Source organism: Falco rusticolus, chromosome 12 (assembly GCF_015220075.1).
Source record: "Falco rusticolus isolate bFalRus1 chromosome 12, bFalRus1.pri, whole genome shotgun sequence".
Classification (NCBI taxonomy): Eukaryota; Metazoa; Chordata; class Aves; order Falconiformes; family Falconidae; genus Falco; species Falco rusticolus.
The window spans coordinates 4,662,842-4,677,535 of record NC_051198.1 but is presented as its reverse complement, the minus strand read 5'-3'; the positions used below and the strand labels follow the sequence as shown (position 1 = coordinate 4,677,535).

General features: G+C 40.8%; 1 long non-coding RNA gene across 10 annotated transcripts in view; it reads right to left on the bottom strand.

The window, feature by feature from the left end:
* Positions 1–14,694, bottom strand: part of LOC119155968 — a 36,499-nt gene that overhangs the window by 8,538 nt on the left and 13,267 nt on the right. For 4 of the 10 annotated variants that reach the window (XR_005106932.1, XR_005106926.1, XR_005106928.1 and 1 more), the window contains exons 2-6: positions 12,358–12,459; positions 10,144–10,219; positions 8,265–9,729; positions 6,168–6,367; positions 1,271–3,204 (exon numbers count right to left, since the gene is read on the bottom strand). This is a non-coding gene — a long non-coding RNA (uncharacterized LOC119155968). Of the gene's footprint in view, positions 1–1,270; positions 3,205–6,167; positions 6,368–7,207; positions 7,301–8,260; positions 9,748–10,143; positions 10,220–12,343; positions 12,460–14,694 lie in introns of all 10 variants that reach the window. The other 6 variants (XR_005106934.1, XR_005106933.1, XR_005106935.1 and 3 more) reach the window with 6 other exon arrangements.

Below are 14,694 nucleotides of genomic sequence, written 5' to 3'. Positions count from 1 at the left end.
AATTATACTTTTAAATGAGTATTTTAGGCCATCTTACATTTTCTAAAATGGATGAAAGATACACAAGTGATGTTTGTAATAAGCAGTAGAAGCAAATAAAGAAAAATCAGCTCTTATAGCTGTTTGTGTGTGTGTGTGTGTGTGTCATTCATTGAATTCAGCTCTGGGGAGCTCAGTCCAGTAACAACTTTATCCCTGAAAGTACTGGAATTGCCAAGGGCACCACCACAGCTAGCCAAGTGATGAGCTCTCAGGTCTAACGCTCAAGGGGCCACGCAAACAGCTAGGTGTGAGTTAACATATTGCTTGTTGATGGCCATTTTGGGGTTTTGAACTCCAAAGAGTTTTCTAAGAAAAAAAAAGCAATTCCAAATATTACACAGCAGAATTTCAGCACAAAGCGCTAAGGCTAGTCTGGCTGACACCACAGGCCTGCTTATCATGCCATTGCAAAATATCCATTATTAAGAAATGGCTATCAATGGGTTCATAAGGTTTATGATACTGCAAAACTGTGATACCTCCTGAGGCAGTCAGACCAGAAGCACGTGAGTATCAGAGCTGAGATACTAAGCAGTTAAGACTTTAAATAAAACTCAGAAAATAAATTTGCAGAGTCGCCCACTATGAAGACTAGAAAAAACTCTTATTTTAAATCCTTGTCCATTTAATTTCCTCAGTCAGAACTTCCCATAGCCCTTGCTTGTTAACTAGATACATAGTTTATTCCTGGGTGAATTCCTTTCTCCTCATACCCTGTTAAGGCTGATTTAATTTTGGCCTAGCAAGCTGAAGCTGAGTTTAACCCTCCTCGTGTAGCTGGCTAGGTACCTGTTTGCCTGCTCCAGCTTGTTTCTAACCCTGAGAACTAGCAGCAGAACTACCCATGCAGCACACAGGCTTGCCTGTCCACACAGCTCCCTTTCCTCCCTTTCCCACCGAAAGGCAGCTCAATGTTGCACAGAAATAGCCTTCAGCTTCAAACCAGCCATGCAACTTCACTCATGGGGCTGAGCAGCTTCTGAAAGGAGTATCTAGACTTTTCTAATTGATTGTAACAGCTAGAGCCATTCCTCACTGGATAATAAAAGTGCATGCATAAAATAATGAAACTGTTTAAAACTGAGACAGCCAAGTTGCACCACTGCTTTCAGAAGCCAATAATCACCAACCACATGCCAACAGTTTTGAGTCTGGGGCAGAACAAATTTATCTCAGTGACTGACCATGTTTCTGAGCACAGGCAATGATGCCTCTGCAATCTGCGTACCTGACCCAACATCCACTGGTCTCTGCTGGGAAGCTGGTAACCTTGCTCCATTCTCATGAACAGTTGAGGCCAAGCTACGCGAGGGAGATTTTCTCAAGGGCTTCCTGCAGTTCTCTCATCTTCTCCAGAAGCAAACTGTCCTCTGTTCTTACCGGCCAAACCAGATGTGCGAATACATTAACACATTAAAGAAAATGCTATCCACCAAGATCTTTATGTTTCTGAAGTTACTTACAAAGCACAGGGATATTGCACAATGATGCCACTTCACAATGGCTGGAGACATCATTATTTCTAAATGAGATTTAGCTACAGAATACCCAGTCATTGATACATTTAGCATTGATGAGGCAGCAAATATACTGGGTAATATTCATCATCATATAAAGAGTAACTATGAAAAAGTTCTCAGTTTTATTCAACAACTACTGCTCTTTTAGACAGTACAATACCAAAGCCTACTGCCTGCCCTCCTTACTCTAACGTAGAACCAGCAACTATAAAACATGGGGCAAATTCCACTTTAGGCCACACAGCTGAGCTCAGCACTATTTACCTGTGAAACACACTCAGTTTAACACTAAATGGAAAGAAAATCCACCTTGGAAGTTGTTTCTGTGAAATGAATCCCTGCATAACTCCTCTCTCCAGGACAGCATTGCCACATCCTAAAGGAATTTCCATCCCCTGCAACCGCTGGCAGCTGAAGGGGATGGAAACCTAAGTGGGGACTGTCCAGGTACGCCAAGGACCATCCAGCATGCAGCCTACAGAGCACTTTCCACCCCATTCTCACAAGGCCTGTATCTTGACAAAGACAACTCCTACAAAACCTGCAAAAAGCTTTTAATTCCTCAGGTAGAAGACATTCTGGAAGGACAAGTATTAGGATAAAGAACAAAGTCTGTAGATGAGATTCCTAATGTCACCAAAACCTGGGACTACAACTCCTTAACAGCAATGTAGTATTAAGAAGCAGGCATTATTTACTGCAGTGCTGGATGCACGGGGGATCGCTCCACCTAACGTGCATCCCAAACTATTTCACAGGTCCCATTTTATGTCACATAGCTATACAGATTCACTACATTTCCCAGAATTATTTGCGTATGTACGAGTCTTCCCGGGACCTTACGGTGTCCTTTTATGGCTGTGCAGTTAGGCCTCTAGGTGGTTGTCTTGATGGTCTGTGGTCATTACTTCCTCTTCACTCCTCTTCATCCCATGGTTCACTCTGTGACCCCCTAGATTTGGTACACATCCCTTATTTGGCATTTCTTCACAAACCATAGAACCAGCTCGGCCTGGTTTTGCTGCTACAGATCCTCTCTTATCACTTAACACATTCCTTGACTAAGATAAACACTTCCTTACATGGTTAGTAGCTACATACAAGAACTACAAGGCCTAAACAACAGCTGGCCCAAGGACACAGCCAACCTGCAACTAAAAGCTAGTTTCTCTACATAATCCAAACTTCCACAGAACTCTTTTATTTGCTCCTTTTCTTTTAAGGATTCATAGTTTTATAGCTATGATCCTCTTTTCTAAATACATTCATCTCTAGAACAAAGGTTCATGCAGCAATTACAGCATTGTATCATTAAAGGTTTCTCCAAACAGAGCGCAAAACAATCCAAAGAAGCTGCACAGCAGAATTTGTCTGCTTTCATAAGTCACCTTGCAGGAAACCAAGCAGTTTCCATGATGTGGTAAGATTTTGGTTAGTTTGTTGTTTGGGTTTTTTTAATAACAATTTTAGAAAAACTTCAGTAAAACACATTATCTAAACAACAGCATAGAGATGCTGAAAATATGCTTCCCTTTTCTGCTGCGAGTTGTATTCCAGCCTAACTCACCACCACAAGAGCCCCTTTCATACAGTACCCATTCAACACAGCCTTCAGCTCTGCTATTTCCTTCAGGCAGGCACCCTGTAAAATAAAGGAAAAGATTTAATTTGATAAATTATTTGCAATTTGTGCATATAAGTCTGTGGATACAATTCACTCACCATAAACAAGAGCAAAGGACTGAGTCAGCATGACATACTTGATAAAGTACTTGTGAAATTTTTTTCTTAATCAACCTGTGCTTTCACAGAAACGTTTGAAATGAATTGAAAGTTTGCTTCTAAAAGTTTGCTTCAGGTGAAAAGGACCAGTCCCTTTCCTCTCTCCTGACCGTTTACTATTGAACAGGGTCTGAGGCGTGTAAAGTGCAGATCAAAAAGTCCTTCTGAGCACCCAGCAAGCCTATTCACCTTGCTAAAATAGTAGAAATAATCTTAGCAAAACACTCCACACCACAACAAAAGCTCTTCCCAGCCATTTTGGTGAGCAGCAGGGCAAGCACAAGGGGAGGGAAGATCAGATGACTGCCAATAAGGCGGGAGAAGTAAAGAACAAGATGAGTTGTTAATTTGTCTCAGTCATAATGTACAAGCACATCCCAAGCCTGCATTTCTTATTTTTTGTTTACTGCACAAAAATCACTTCTCAAACACATGGAGGGATCTGACTATCATTTTCCCCAGACTTCTGATATAAGCCTAGCACAGATATTTTACAATAATTTTTAAAATTTTACCTTTGTTGTTCATTAAGACTTTTCCTTTCTACAAAGAACAGCTGGAAGGTGCAGGTCAAAAGACAAAACCGTGTACACAGAAACAACTTTTTCACCAGCAAGACTGTGTTGCTGGAAGACATATTCAGCTACAGCTTCCCCCACCTCTGACCCCCTTAATGTCAAATACAATTTTGCCAGTAGCTGCATAGGGTACACAGTGGTATACCGGTGTGCCCCTGGAATTCCTCAACTGGGTGCAGCCTTAGCGCCCACAAAAGAGGCTGAACAGACAATATTTGTGTTTCTGCAGCACCTACAGTATATCATCTTGTCTACAGTTGGACTGCAAACTCCTCACATTGTCCTGCCACAGTCACGGAATTAATGGTTTTTGAGGTACAAGCAAACAGTCCATTCTCCCCTCTAACAATGGCCAAAACCCTTTAAAATTTAGAGAAAAGGAAACAACAGCAACCCACCAAAACCACACCCTCCCTCCCCACAAAGCTGGAGGAGATAAAATGAACAGAGAACTAAAGATTTTAGTTCTCCCCTGACTCCTCAAATCAGTTTAAGCCTTCCAAATTTCTACAAATTTTCACTCAGTTTAGTTTCCTGATCTGTTCCCTTGCTAACCATGCCGCTTCTGCCATCACAGGGAGAAATGTGAATAATAGCAAAGAGGAAAAACCAACCTCCTTCAGCAGTAATACCAGCCTGACGTGTGTGAAAGCCTCCCTGAAGACTACAATGCCGTGCAGTCACAGGGGTCTGTTTGGATCAACTGGCTGTATGGAAAAACAGGAGAACCAAAACCAAAACCCCGCCAACCACTCCCCACTAAAAAAAGCAACAACAACAACAACAAAAAAATCATTGCCAATGGCAGATTGATGTCTTTTAGCAATCAAAATCAAGATTTTCAATTCTGGAGCAAATCTGATTTTCCACGAAGAAAGTATTCGTTTTAAGAGAAGTGTCCTAACAGAAGAGATAGGCAAGCTTACATTCCAAAGGATACAATAACTTTCCACACAGAAACTATGGCAGTCTTTTAGGGTTTTTGCTCATTTGTTTTGTTTGGGGTTTGGGTTTTTTTGGAGGGTGGGTGGGAGGGGATTGTGTGGGGCTTTTTTAGAACTTCCTGCAGCACAAGCTTTTTGGATTCTGTATCCCAGACATTTTGCTACAGAATGCCTACTTATGTCCCAGTCACACAAAGAACAATCATAACAAAAAGTATTGTACTCTGTACTATAAACACTGGTAGAGTGAAATAGAAAGACTAATGAAAAAAATAATTAAAAATAGAACTCTTTTCTTTCCAAAGGAAATAATGTTATTTTTACCCCAGCATCTTTGTCATTGTTATAACAATGGTTCATTTTAGGCCATATCTCACTGCACTTAGAATCAGGAAACCCTGGTACAAATGTGCTACAGCACCCTGGGCTTTGTTCGCACTGTATGTCTGGGACAGCACTGCAGATTCCAAGGGACTTGCTAGAGGTTAACACAGCTTTTTCAGGGGGTAAGTTTCCCTAGAGCACAACTCTGACAACACCTGCAGGACTGGAGAGCTCTGCAGGTTATGGAAAGTGAAGGTGACTTGTTGGAACATCTCAACTCTCTAGATGAAGTCATCCATTTTGCAATGGGGCAGGTTCAGCGACCAACTGCTGATGAGGCTCAGATCCCAGTTTGATACATGAGGGATACATGGCAGAAAAGCACTCAGCAGCAGATTTCCAAGCATTCTTACTCCTAGCAACACCCCTACCTTTGACTTTACAGGAACGGTAAGAATTCAGTTCTCAAGATTTGACTTACTAGAGGAAAAAAATTCTCCCACCCCCCTTAGTCACACAGCAGTATTGTGACCTGCAGACTCACAGCCCTGGAGAACATGGAAGTGTTGGGAGGTCTTAACTGCTTCCCCCAGCGTTTTGCCATGAAGAATACATCTTCACTACCAGCAACATAGTGTTTCTCTTTGCACTGTAGCAAATCCAAAGTTTACATTGAGGTTGTATGCTTCTCTCCTAACAGGAACACCAAAATATCACGTTAGTTTTTTTTTTTTTTTACTGTACAAAGCTAAAAGGTTGTTTCTCTCTACTCAATACCAATGGACATTAAGGAAATGCCTCTCCTCCCTTCAATGGTGCAAAACCTGCCCCCCTCTTCTTTTTTCATCTCTCTCAACACCGGAAACAAGCAACAACCCACCTGTCTTTTAATATATTTCAAAAGTCAAAACACTTTAGAATAAGCATGGGAACTGGAAAGAAAACTGTTGTGCACTGGTATACATACATCAACACACCTGCATTTCCTCTGATAAGCACCTTCTCATTTTCCAGAATCAAGATTTTTCCTTTTTCCCTTCCTTTGTCCTTCTTCCATTTAAACAAAAAACAAACAGCTTGCTGTGTTTCATGGTGGTCCTCTGGGTTTGCACCTCCTCTCCATCCTGAGTTCCTTCCAGACAGGCTTGTGTCCTCCACTTTAATTAAACAAGCTGCCCTGGGTAGAGGGAAAAAGACACCACGTGCTCCATGTTTATTTTGAAAAACAGCTTCAATGTTCTCTGCTCAGCCTCAAGAATGTGAGCACTTATTCGAAAAAGCGAGGTGAAAGGCTAGGTGCCAGTAAGAGAAGTGGGTGCTTTGGCTGAAACAGGGACCAGGGTTTCACCCACATCTCTCTCAGGAGTAATTTTAAACACTGAAAATAAATGTTATAGCTGGGCACTTTCCACAAGGAAGACTCCAGAATCCCTGCCAGCTCTAGAAATTGTCTATATTAAAGCTGTGCATTATCTTGTCAACATTTAGTATTCTTCTTTAGCAAGTCCATTAATATTAATGAAATTGTGTCTATGTTAGCCCTTTCTTGGATATGTCCAAGTCCAATGCTAATTACATTCTGAAGGAGGAAGCCGTTGCCAGACACAGCATGCGTCATGCGGTAAGGCTGAGTGCTTCCTCTCTTTTCAAGCTGTGCAGAATACAGGAGAGACCTATCTTTCTCTAGATATGCAGAAGAATTTCATGCCTAGGGTCTTTTACATCTCTCAGCTGCAGACCACCAGAGAATGTTGCTCTTCACTAGCTCTCTTGCTGTCTTTCCATTAGGATTCCTTCAGAACTTCCCTATTCCCCAACACTCTGCCCAAGAGGTATACTCATTTCCTGTATCATCTTAAAACTATGACGCTAGATCTTCCTGCTGTGATGATTTAAAAGCACCTTCAAAAGCCTCTGAATTCCTTTAAAAAAAAGTTCCAAGTTTATGTTTAAATATCTGAGACTGACTCAAACAACTCTCTTAAGGGACAACAGCAATATAAAGACTAGAGCTCACCTGCACTTGAATTCCTTCTGGCATATTCTGGCTTAATGGTATTATCAGTTCTGGCAAATGCTTCCTAGACAAGGAGAGCTTGGAGTTCATTTTCTAGTGTGTGGGACACCACAAAGACATAAAGCTCATCAGCCTTTGAACAAATTAAATTTGTGGTCAGAGACAAAAATAACATTGGTGAATATCCAAGATTGCCTTCATTCCTATAATATGTTTGGCCCATGGAAAAAGTAGAATATGGAGTGGTGTGCTATTTAAGTTAACAGATACCAGGGAACTTTCAGGATGATGAAAGCAACCAGTTGTTTCAAAGCACCAGTGTGCAGTGGCTGTACACTGACAGCATTGGGAACGAAACAGCTTTCTTCATCCCCTCTATCAAAGATGTAAATTTTTATGTCAAAGTCACCTTCATCAGGCAGTGTAGGATGGTAGACACATTAGCAGAGGAAGGAATCAATTCAGTCAATAAAGGAATTGATATCTGTCTATAGTTAGAAAACACCTTTTACAGAAAAGGCTGTTCTTCTGAACCGTTGAGAAATAAAAGTTCTACTGAGTTTCCAAATACACAGATACATGTATAATTAATATTGTCTAACTGCCAGACATTAAGAGTGTCTTAGGATTTTAAATGTTTTCTTCTTTTGTTCTTCCCTTCTCAGAGTGCATCTAACAGCCATGGAGAAAAGAACAGACACGTAAGAGAGTTATGAATTCCCTGTATAATGAGCAGGGGGCTGGCATACAAAGCTTCAAGTAGTGAATACAGAGAATACTCACTCACAGAATCTATTGAGCAGGAAAACAGGATTCAGTCTTCTCTTTCTGACCCATTGGTGGGTGGCAGGACAGCAGCTTTCTGGCTTCTTCAGCCATAAAGTGCAAATATTCATCCACATTCCCAATACTCCATGAGATTACTGGGCAGAAAGGCCTCATGCATGCAGAATTACTAAGTAGGACATTCCAGGGGAGAGACCGGGAGATTTCCTTGTCTCCCAGAAATCTAGCTTCTGCTCAGAACAGGCAATGAAGCAAGAATGCACGTACTCACAGGCAGGATTTGTCTGCATCAGACCTCCCTGGCAGTGTTATCAGTCTCACTGGGCTGGAAGATGGGCTGCCTTCAGAGCTCAGAACAGTCTTCACAAGACAGCTTGGAACACACTGGCAGCACAGGCCCTCCTGCCAGAGGCTGCTCCGTGCTTGCAGGGCATCCACTGAATAATGGTCAGCAGGCACGCTTCAGGAGAACTAAACTCATCTTCAAGCTTCTGAAGCACATAAAAGAGATGAAACAAATCAAAGGGTACTTCCACGTCACCATCTGGTTGGCTGCAGAATGCACTTGATGCAAGTCTTCCAATTGTCTATGCATCTTGCGCTGTGGTTCATATCACTGAGTAGTCTTGAAAAAATGCAAATTGGATTCCTTTTGGATCAAATCAACCAAAAGATGCATCCCAGCCACCACTGGGCATCTGGTCCCAAGGACTAAGAGCTAGGCAAAAGTAAAACCCTTGAAACCCCCACAGATCAAACATCAGGTTGTTGCACTGAGAGCTCCCAACTCCAGATTGCCACACCTGCTAACGGAGCTGCAGGTAGTGTCCCAGCACAGACCAAGGACACCATGGAGGGCATCCATCAGGTGACAATCTGCTGATAGCAGTGACAAGCAAAGCCTGAGCAGGAGGTCCCGCTTTTGGCAGGGGGCTCAAGGACAAGAATGTGGGGAGAGGAAGACAGTGCGGAAAAAAAAGTGCTTAAGCTTTACGTTATCCACTGATTTTTCTCTTTTTGAGAAGTTCAAACAAAACAGGCAACAACTGTGCAGGAAGGCTTTCTTGGTGTTACGGATAAAATATTTTCTTAACCGTATAAAAGCACATCATTCCACAAAGAAACATCTAATTTTCGTTTTACCTATTCCTTGAAAAATGTTTTATTAAGGTGGGATTTACAGCATGAGACAAACTTAGTGGTATTATTCCAAGTAATCAGTTCTACCAGCAAACCAAACAAATAATGACCTATGAGCGTTTTGTTTACCACTAACGTCATCAAGAAGTGACAACGCTGACAAACAGCTTTGTTTAAATCTTTGAGAGTATCCATTAAAAAGCAAACCAAAAACCCCAGCAGACATAATCCATACTATCAATACTATAGGTTCTTATCCCTTCACCTTATCTCAGAAATAATTAGAAAAGATGTGGGTGTCATAGACAGGAGCTAGACATGACTTCATACAGAAGGGATGAGTGACTCCATATAGAAGTCAATATAGCCATTTCTGTGTAGAATTCCATCATGAAACACACTCCAACATACACTGACAACAAGCACAGGAAATGAAAAAGAAAAGGTGCAATCCTCTACAGCTGAAAGGCAGAAGACTTATCTTAGAAAAGCAGACGTATTCATTCCCTTGGTCTGAAGGTGTCTCATGTTTGCATCTTTTCAGTTCAGCTTCCAGTTCCACAGTCCTTTTCTGCCAGGTATCTGTCTCTTTTGGACTGCAAAACAAATTTCTTCTGCATCACCAGGTGACAGGTATAAAAGCAACAAAGGAAGAATAACTCTTAATTTTTGAAGAGAGGATGGGGGAAATGCTAGGATTTTTGTAACAGATGAAGAGGGGCCATGGAAGCAAAACAAAATTCAGAAGCGCCAACGGAATTAAGTTGAATTTTTATACAGTCTTGTTCCTCAGATTTACCTTGATCTTACAGAGCTTTTATAAATCTCCGTTTGTACCAGTAGAAGTCAGAAATAGCAGCCTGAAATTAACAACATTACACTCTTCAAATGCAGCACAAGCAGCATGTCAGTACGCATCCCTGCTTGCTGTTTCTTGGAAGAACACAAGGCATATTTACCAAACCACAATTCTATTACAATTAGTCTAATGGCAAAAACTTTGGCTTTACCTTTCTTTCATTTGGATTTTCAAGTAATCCCTTTTTTTCTCCTTGGATTCTTCTGAGCATAAAGTGCACAGTTTGTCTTCAATTAAAACAGAAATAGCAGAAGATCAATAAAGATTTTCATCAGAATAATAGTAATAAAATCCAATGTCTCATGGAACTATAATTTATACTCTCCACGGCAGTGATTTTCTATTGATGAAGTCAGTAAAAGAGCTTCTTCATACGAAAGTTTCAGTTACAAATTAAAGTACAGCCTCATGAAAGCATCTGCCTGCAGAACTGGCCACGTTACACAGACTGAGTTACACTGCAGAAGTATTACCCATTAGACGGCGAGCTTTGTTCAAAATGCTTGACATCTGCTACAGCACCCAACTAATGTAACCTAAATAAAAAGGCCTACTATTATTTCCATACATGTTGTCACAGGATTATCAGAATCAGTCATTAGAGTAACTACACTAACACCACAGCATTGCATTAGCATTTAACAACACTATACCTCACCGTCGGGGTCACAACAACCCCACACAATGCTACAGGCTTGGAGAAGAGCGGCTGGGAAGCTGCCCAGCAGAAAAGGACCTGGGGGTGTTGGTTGACAGGCGGCTGAAGATGAGCCAGCAGTGTGCCCAGGTGGCCAAGGTGGCCAATAGCATCCTGGCTCAGAAATAGCGTGGCCAGCAGGAGTAGGGCAGTGACTGTCCCCCTGTACCTGGCACTGGTGAGGCTGCACCTGCAGCACTGTGTTCAGGTTTGGTCCCCTCACTACAAGACAGACATCGGAGGTGCTGAGATGTGAGGAGGAGGGCAACGAAGCTCCTGAAAGATCTAGAGCACAAGTTTTATGAGGAGTGGCTGAGGGAGCTGGGGGTGTTCAGCCTGGAGCGAAGGAGGCTCAGGGGGAGGCCTCATCAGTCTCTACAACTAGTCTCTACCTGCAAGGAGGCTGTAGTACAGTGGGGTAGGTCTCTTCTGCCAAGTAAAAGTGACAGGGCAAGAGGAAATGGCGTCAAGTTATGCCAGCGGCAGTTTACATTGGGTGTTAGGAAATATTTCTTCACTGAAAGGGTGGGCAAGCATTGGGACGGGCTGCCCAGGGAAGTGGTTCAGTCACCATCCCTAGAAGCATTTAAAACACGTGTAGATGTGGCACTTGGGGACACTGTTTAGTGGTGGACTTGGCAGTGCTGGGTTAATGGTTGGACTCAGTGTTAAAGGTCTTTTCCAACCAAAATGATTCTATGAATCTATGATTTAAGGGCTTTAACTGGTATTTAATATCCAGGCTCCAACCCAGGGTGAGAAGTAGTCATTGTTACTTCCAATTTCTGTCTTCTATTCAGTCATACTTCTTGCAACATACAGGGGAAGGACAGCATGTCATACCCAGTTCAGCATTATGCAATTACAATAACCTTTCTCTCACCTCCAAACCCTTAAGTGGCAAACCATTACTTACTAGCTATAGGCCAGTTAAGAGATGAGATTGAGACAGGAAAAAGCATTGTCTCAAAATAGCATTTAGGTGAGAGACCAAACTCCACACAAACACAGAGAAAAGGAAGGACGCTAGGAGCCCTTCTGGCACACCACTTTTTGCCTTGCTGGTGGCTTATCCATTTTTTAAATCAACAGTGACTTAGCAATTGTGTCATAAACAAACTCCTCTAGACCAGAGGATTTGAGTAATTGTCCACAGGAGTTAACAGTGCTGATGGTTGGTTCTATTCATAATTTCCCATGGAGCAGGGTAAGAAGCCTCTGATTTTTGCAACTTTTGCAAATGTCTGTGCTTATTACAAGGGAAAAAATAATAGCTTTAACTGTGTAGCATCAAGTGGAAGTTCTAATTGACAGTGAAGGCTCTAAGGCCACCCTTTTGCAGATCCAGGAAGAAACTATATCATACGCTTGCATACTGCCTACAGCTATATGCATGAGAAATGCATACCTAACTCACTTTTCACTGGTGATATTTTACAATTAGAAATAAAAGCATAAAGGTTTGAGAAAGTTGGGAGGAGTACTCATTTAAACCTATTCATTTAGATATACTCATAGGAAAATCAAGGACTTTAGATTATAGCATTTGGGTGAATTCACCTGCAAAAGCCGCCTATCTACCATGAATACATTAATTTTCACAATCTGCTGCAAAAACATTGCCAGGAACAGGAAAAAAATACCTACATTATACCTGACAAGCACTACCTTGAATTTGGGAGGTCTTCATAGTTTGATTTTTGATTCATCTCACTTTACAGACATAGCTTCATACTCAAAAGAAGTGATAAAAAGCAGTTTCCATGGGAGCTGAAAAGATAAAAGATGTGTGTAAGTTCTGATACTGACAAAGACTGTTCAACATAATTTCAGGGAATATGGAGCAACTTGCACTCTTTTCATATAACTTCCAAGGGTTTGTCTCATAAGCTCACTCAGATTAAAAAAAAAAAAAGCAGCAATGGCAGCAGTAATGCTCACAACAGAAATGTTAGGATTAGCTCATTATGGAAACCATTTTGGAGCCGAGAATGCTGAAGTAGAGAAGTATAAATTATCTTATTATTTCTACAGCACTTACTAGGAAAGTATTGGCTAGCACAAAGACAGAAGCACTTCTGCAGAGAAAAAAGACAAATGTTTTGCCATGATCTCCAGTGGATCATCATCATCCAAGAACCAAGTTCTGCTTCTTTAAAGAGGACAGCCCAAAAGGTCTTGTATTTCTGTGGGACTGCTTCTGACAGTAGCCTGAGTGGGGCTGGGCTGCTGTTCACTTCTGTATGGATGCCAAATGAAATAATGTTTCTGGAATCTTAATCTAAATTGTCATTGCTGTATGGGAAAGGTTTGCATATGACAAAATTATCATGATTAATTGCATCTACATAGCAAGAAGTACCTCATGACCACTGAGCCTGAAGCTGTGCTAAGAACTACACAGTATAAAAACAGTTCCCAAGAGTTTATAATCTTAAGTAATTATGGCAGAAAAAGCTACATTCTTATTACAAGTAAGCCTTATAGGCACAGTATAATATATTTTAATAAGGACTTATCCATGATTCCAAACTGATTTTATCAGTGTTTTTACCATCTAATTCAGAAAAATATTACCGTGTGACTAATTCCACCCAGGGAAAAAGAAAAGGAATTAAGGACAGTATTTTTTTAATACGAATGGTACCTCGTAATCAACACTTTAGTATTTTATTAAAAATCCTGCTATTAGAGAAATGTCGAAGTCCAGATTCAAAACATACTTGCAGGTCTCCTTATTGGAATATGGTTTTCAGTAAACAAATATGCATTTTTAAGGCTTCTCTTAATATATTAAAAAAATACATCCCTTAGGCCAACAGTATCCTATATCAAACACTGAGGGGTACACTTCTATACTTGTAAAACTGCATTAGTAATTGTCTGTGCAGCCATCTGGTTTCAAAGACCTTTGTGCAGTTTAGGCCTTAAATGTGAAATTAAGGAATCTGAATAGATAAAATGAAGAATACAATATGTACAGTTCTGCAATCAAGAAGGAAATCAATACACCTAATATTTATAATATAAGGTAAAGAATTTCTATAGTCAGAAGTGGGAAGCTTGGAGCTTCCTTGAATAAAATTCCTGTCTATCTTGTATCATGAGTTTGTATCCTCAACAAGAAGAGAACAAAAATGTAGGAAAGTGTCCAAACCAAACTGAATAACCAACCATGTTGAAAATAACAAATATTAGGTATTCAGCAGGCACAAAGACATACTGACGATAAAGCGATCAGTTTAGATTACTTCTGAAAGTGATAAGGAAGTGTGATAATAAAAGACTTTGCAGCAGTAAAGATGGATTAGATCTCACAAAGCACACTAGAAAGATGACAGAAGTTCTTTGCACTTTTAACAGATCAACTCAGGGAAAGCAGAATTGAAACTGAGGTGGGAGGAATAAAGCCAGGTAGAAATCAAAGATAAACAATGAAAATAAACAGGTTTCAAAATTAAGCTAAAAACTTAAAATCCTACATGACCATCTACACTGATAATGGCAGCCAGTGGAACATAGGCCAGAGTGGGAACACATACAGACATCGCCACTCCCCAGGTAGAAGCAAAACCTGAAGATCTTAATGATTCTAAGAGGAAGTGCTAGGCAATTTCCATCCCAGACTTCTAGAAGAACTGCCATATGAAGTTAGAGATCTGGGAGTAAGCAGTGAAAATAATTTGGGGGTAGTATCATATGATGAGAGTTGCAAATATGGCAGCTATATTTAAGAAGTGAAGGAAAACAGGACACAATCAGCTGTGGATCTGTTAACCTAGCCTTGACAACATGCAAAGTTTAAAGGTATATACTTTTACAAAAACAAAGATACAAAGTTTAGTATGAAAAATGAGATATAATGCAACACAGATTGGTAAAAGATCAGTTCTCCATGAACCAGGCATTTGCCTTCGAATAGATCTACTTTATTATCTATCTATCTATATAAAAACCACTTCTTAGCAGTCTGGACTTCAGAAAAGCACTTTGTATGCCGAGTTA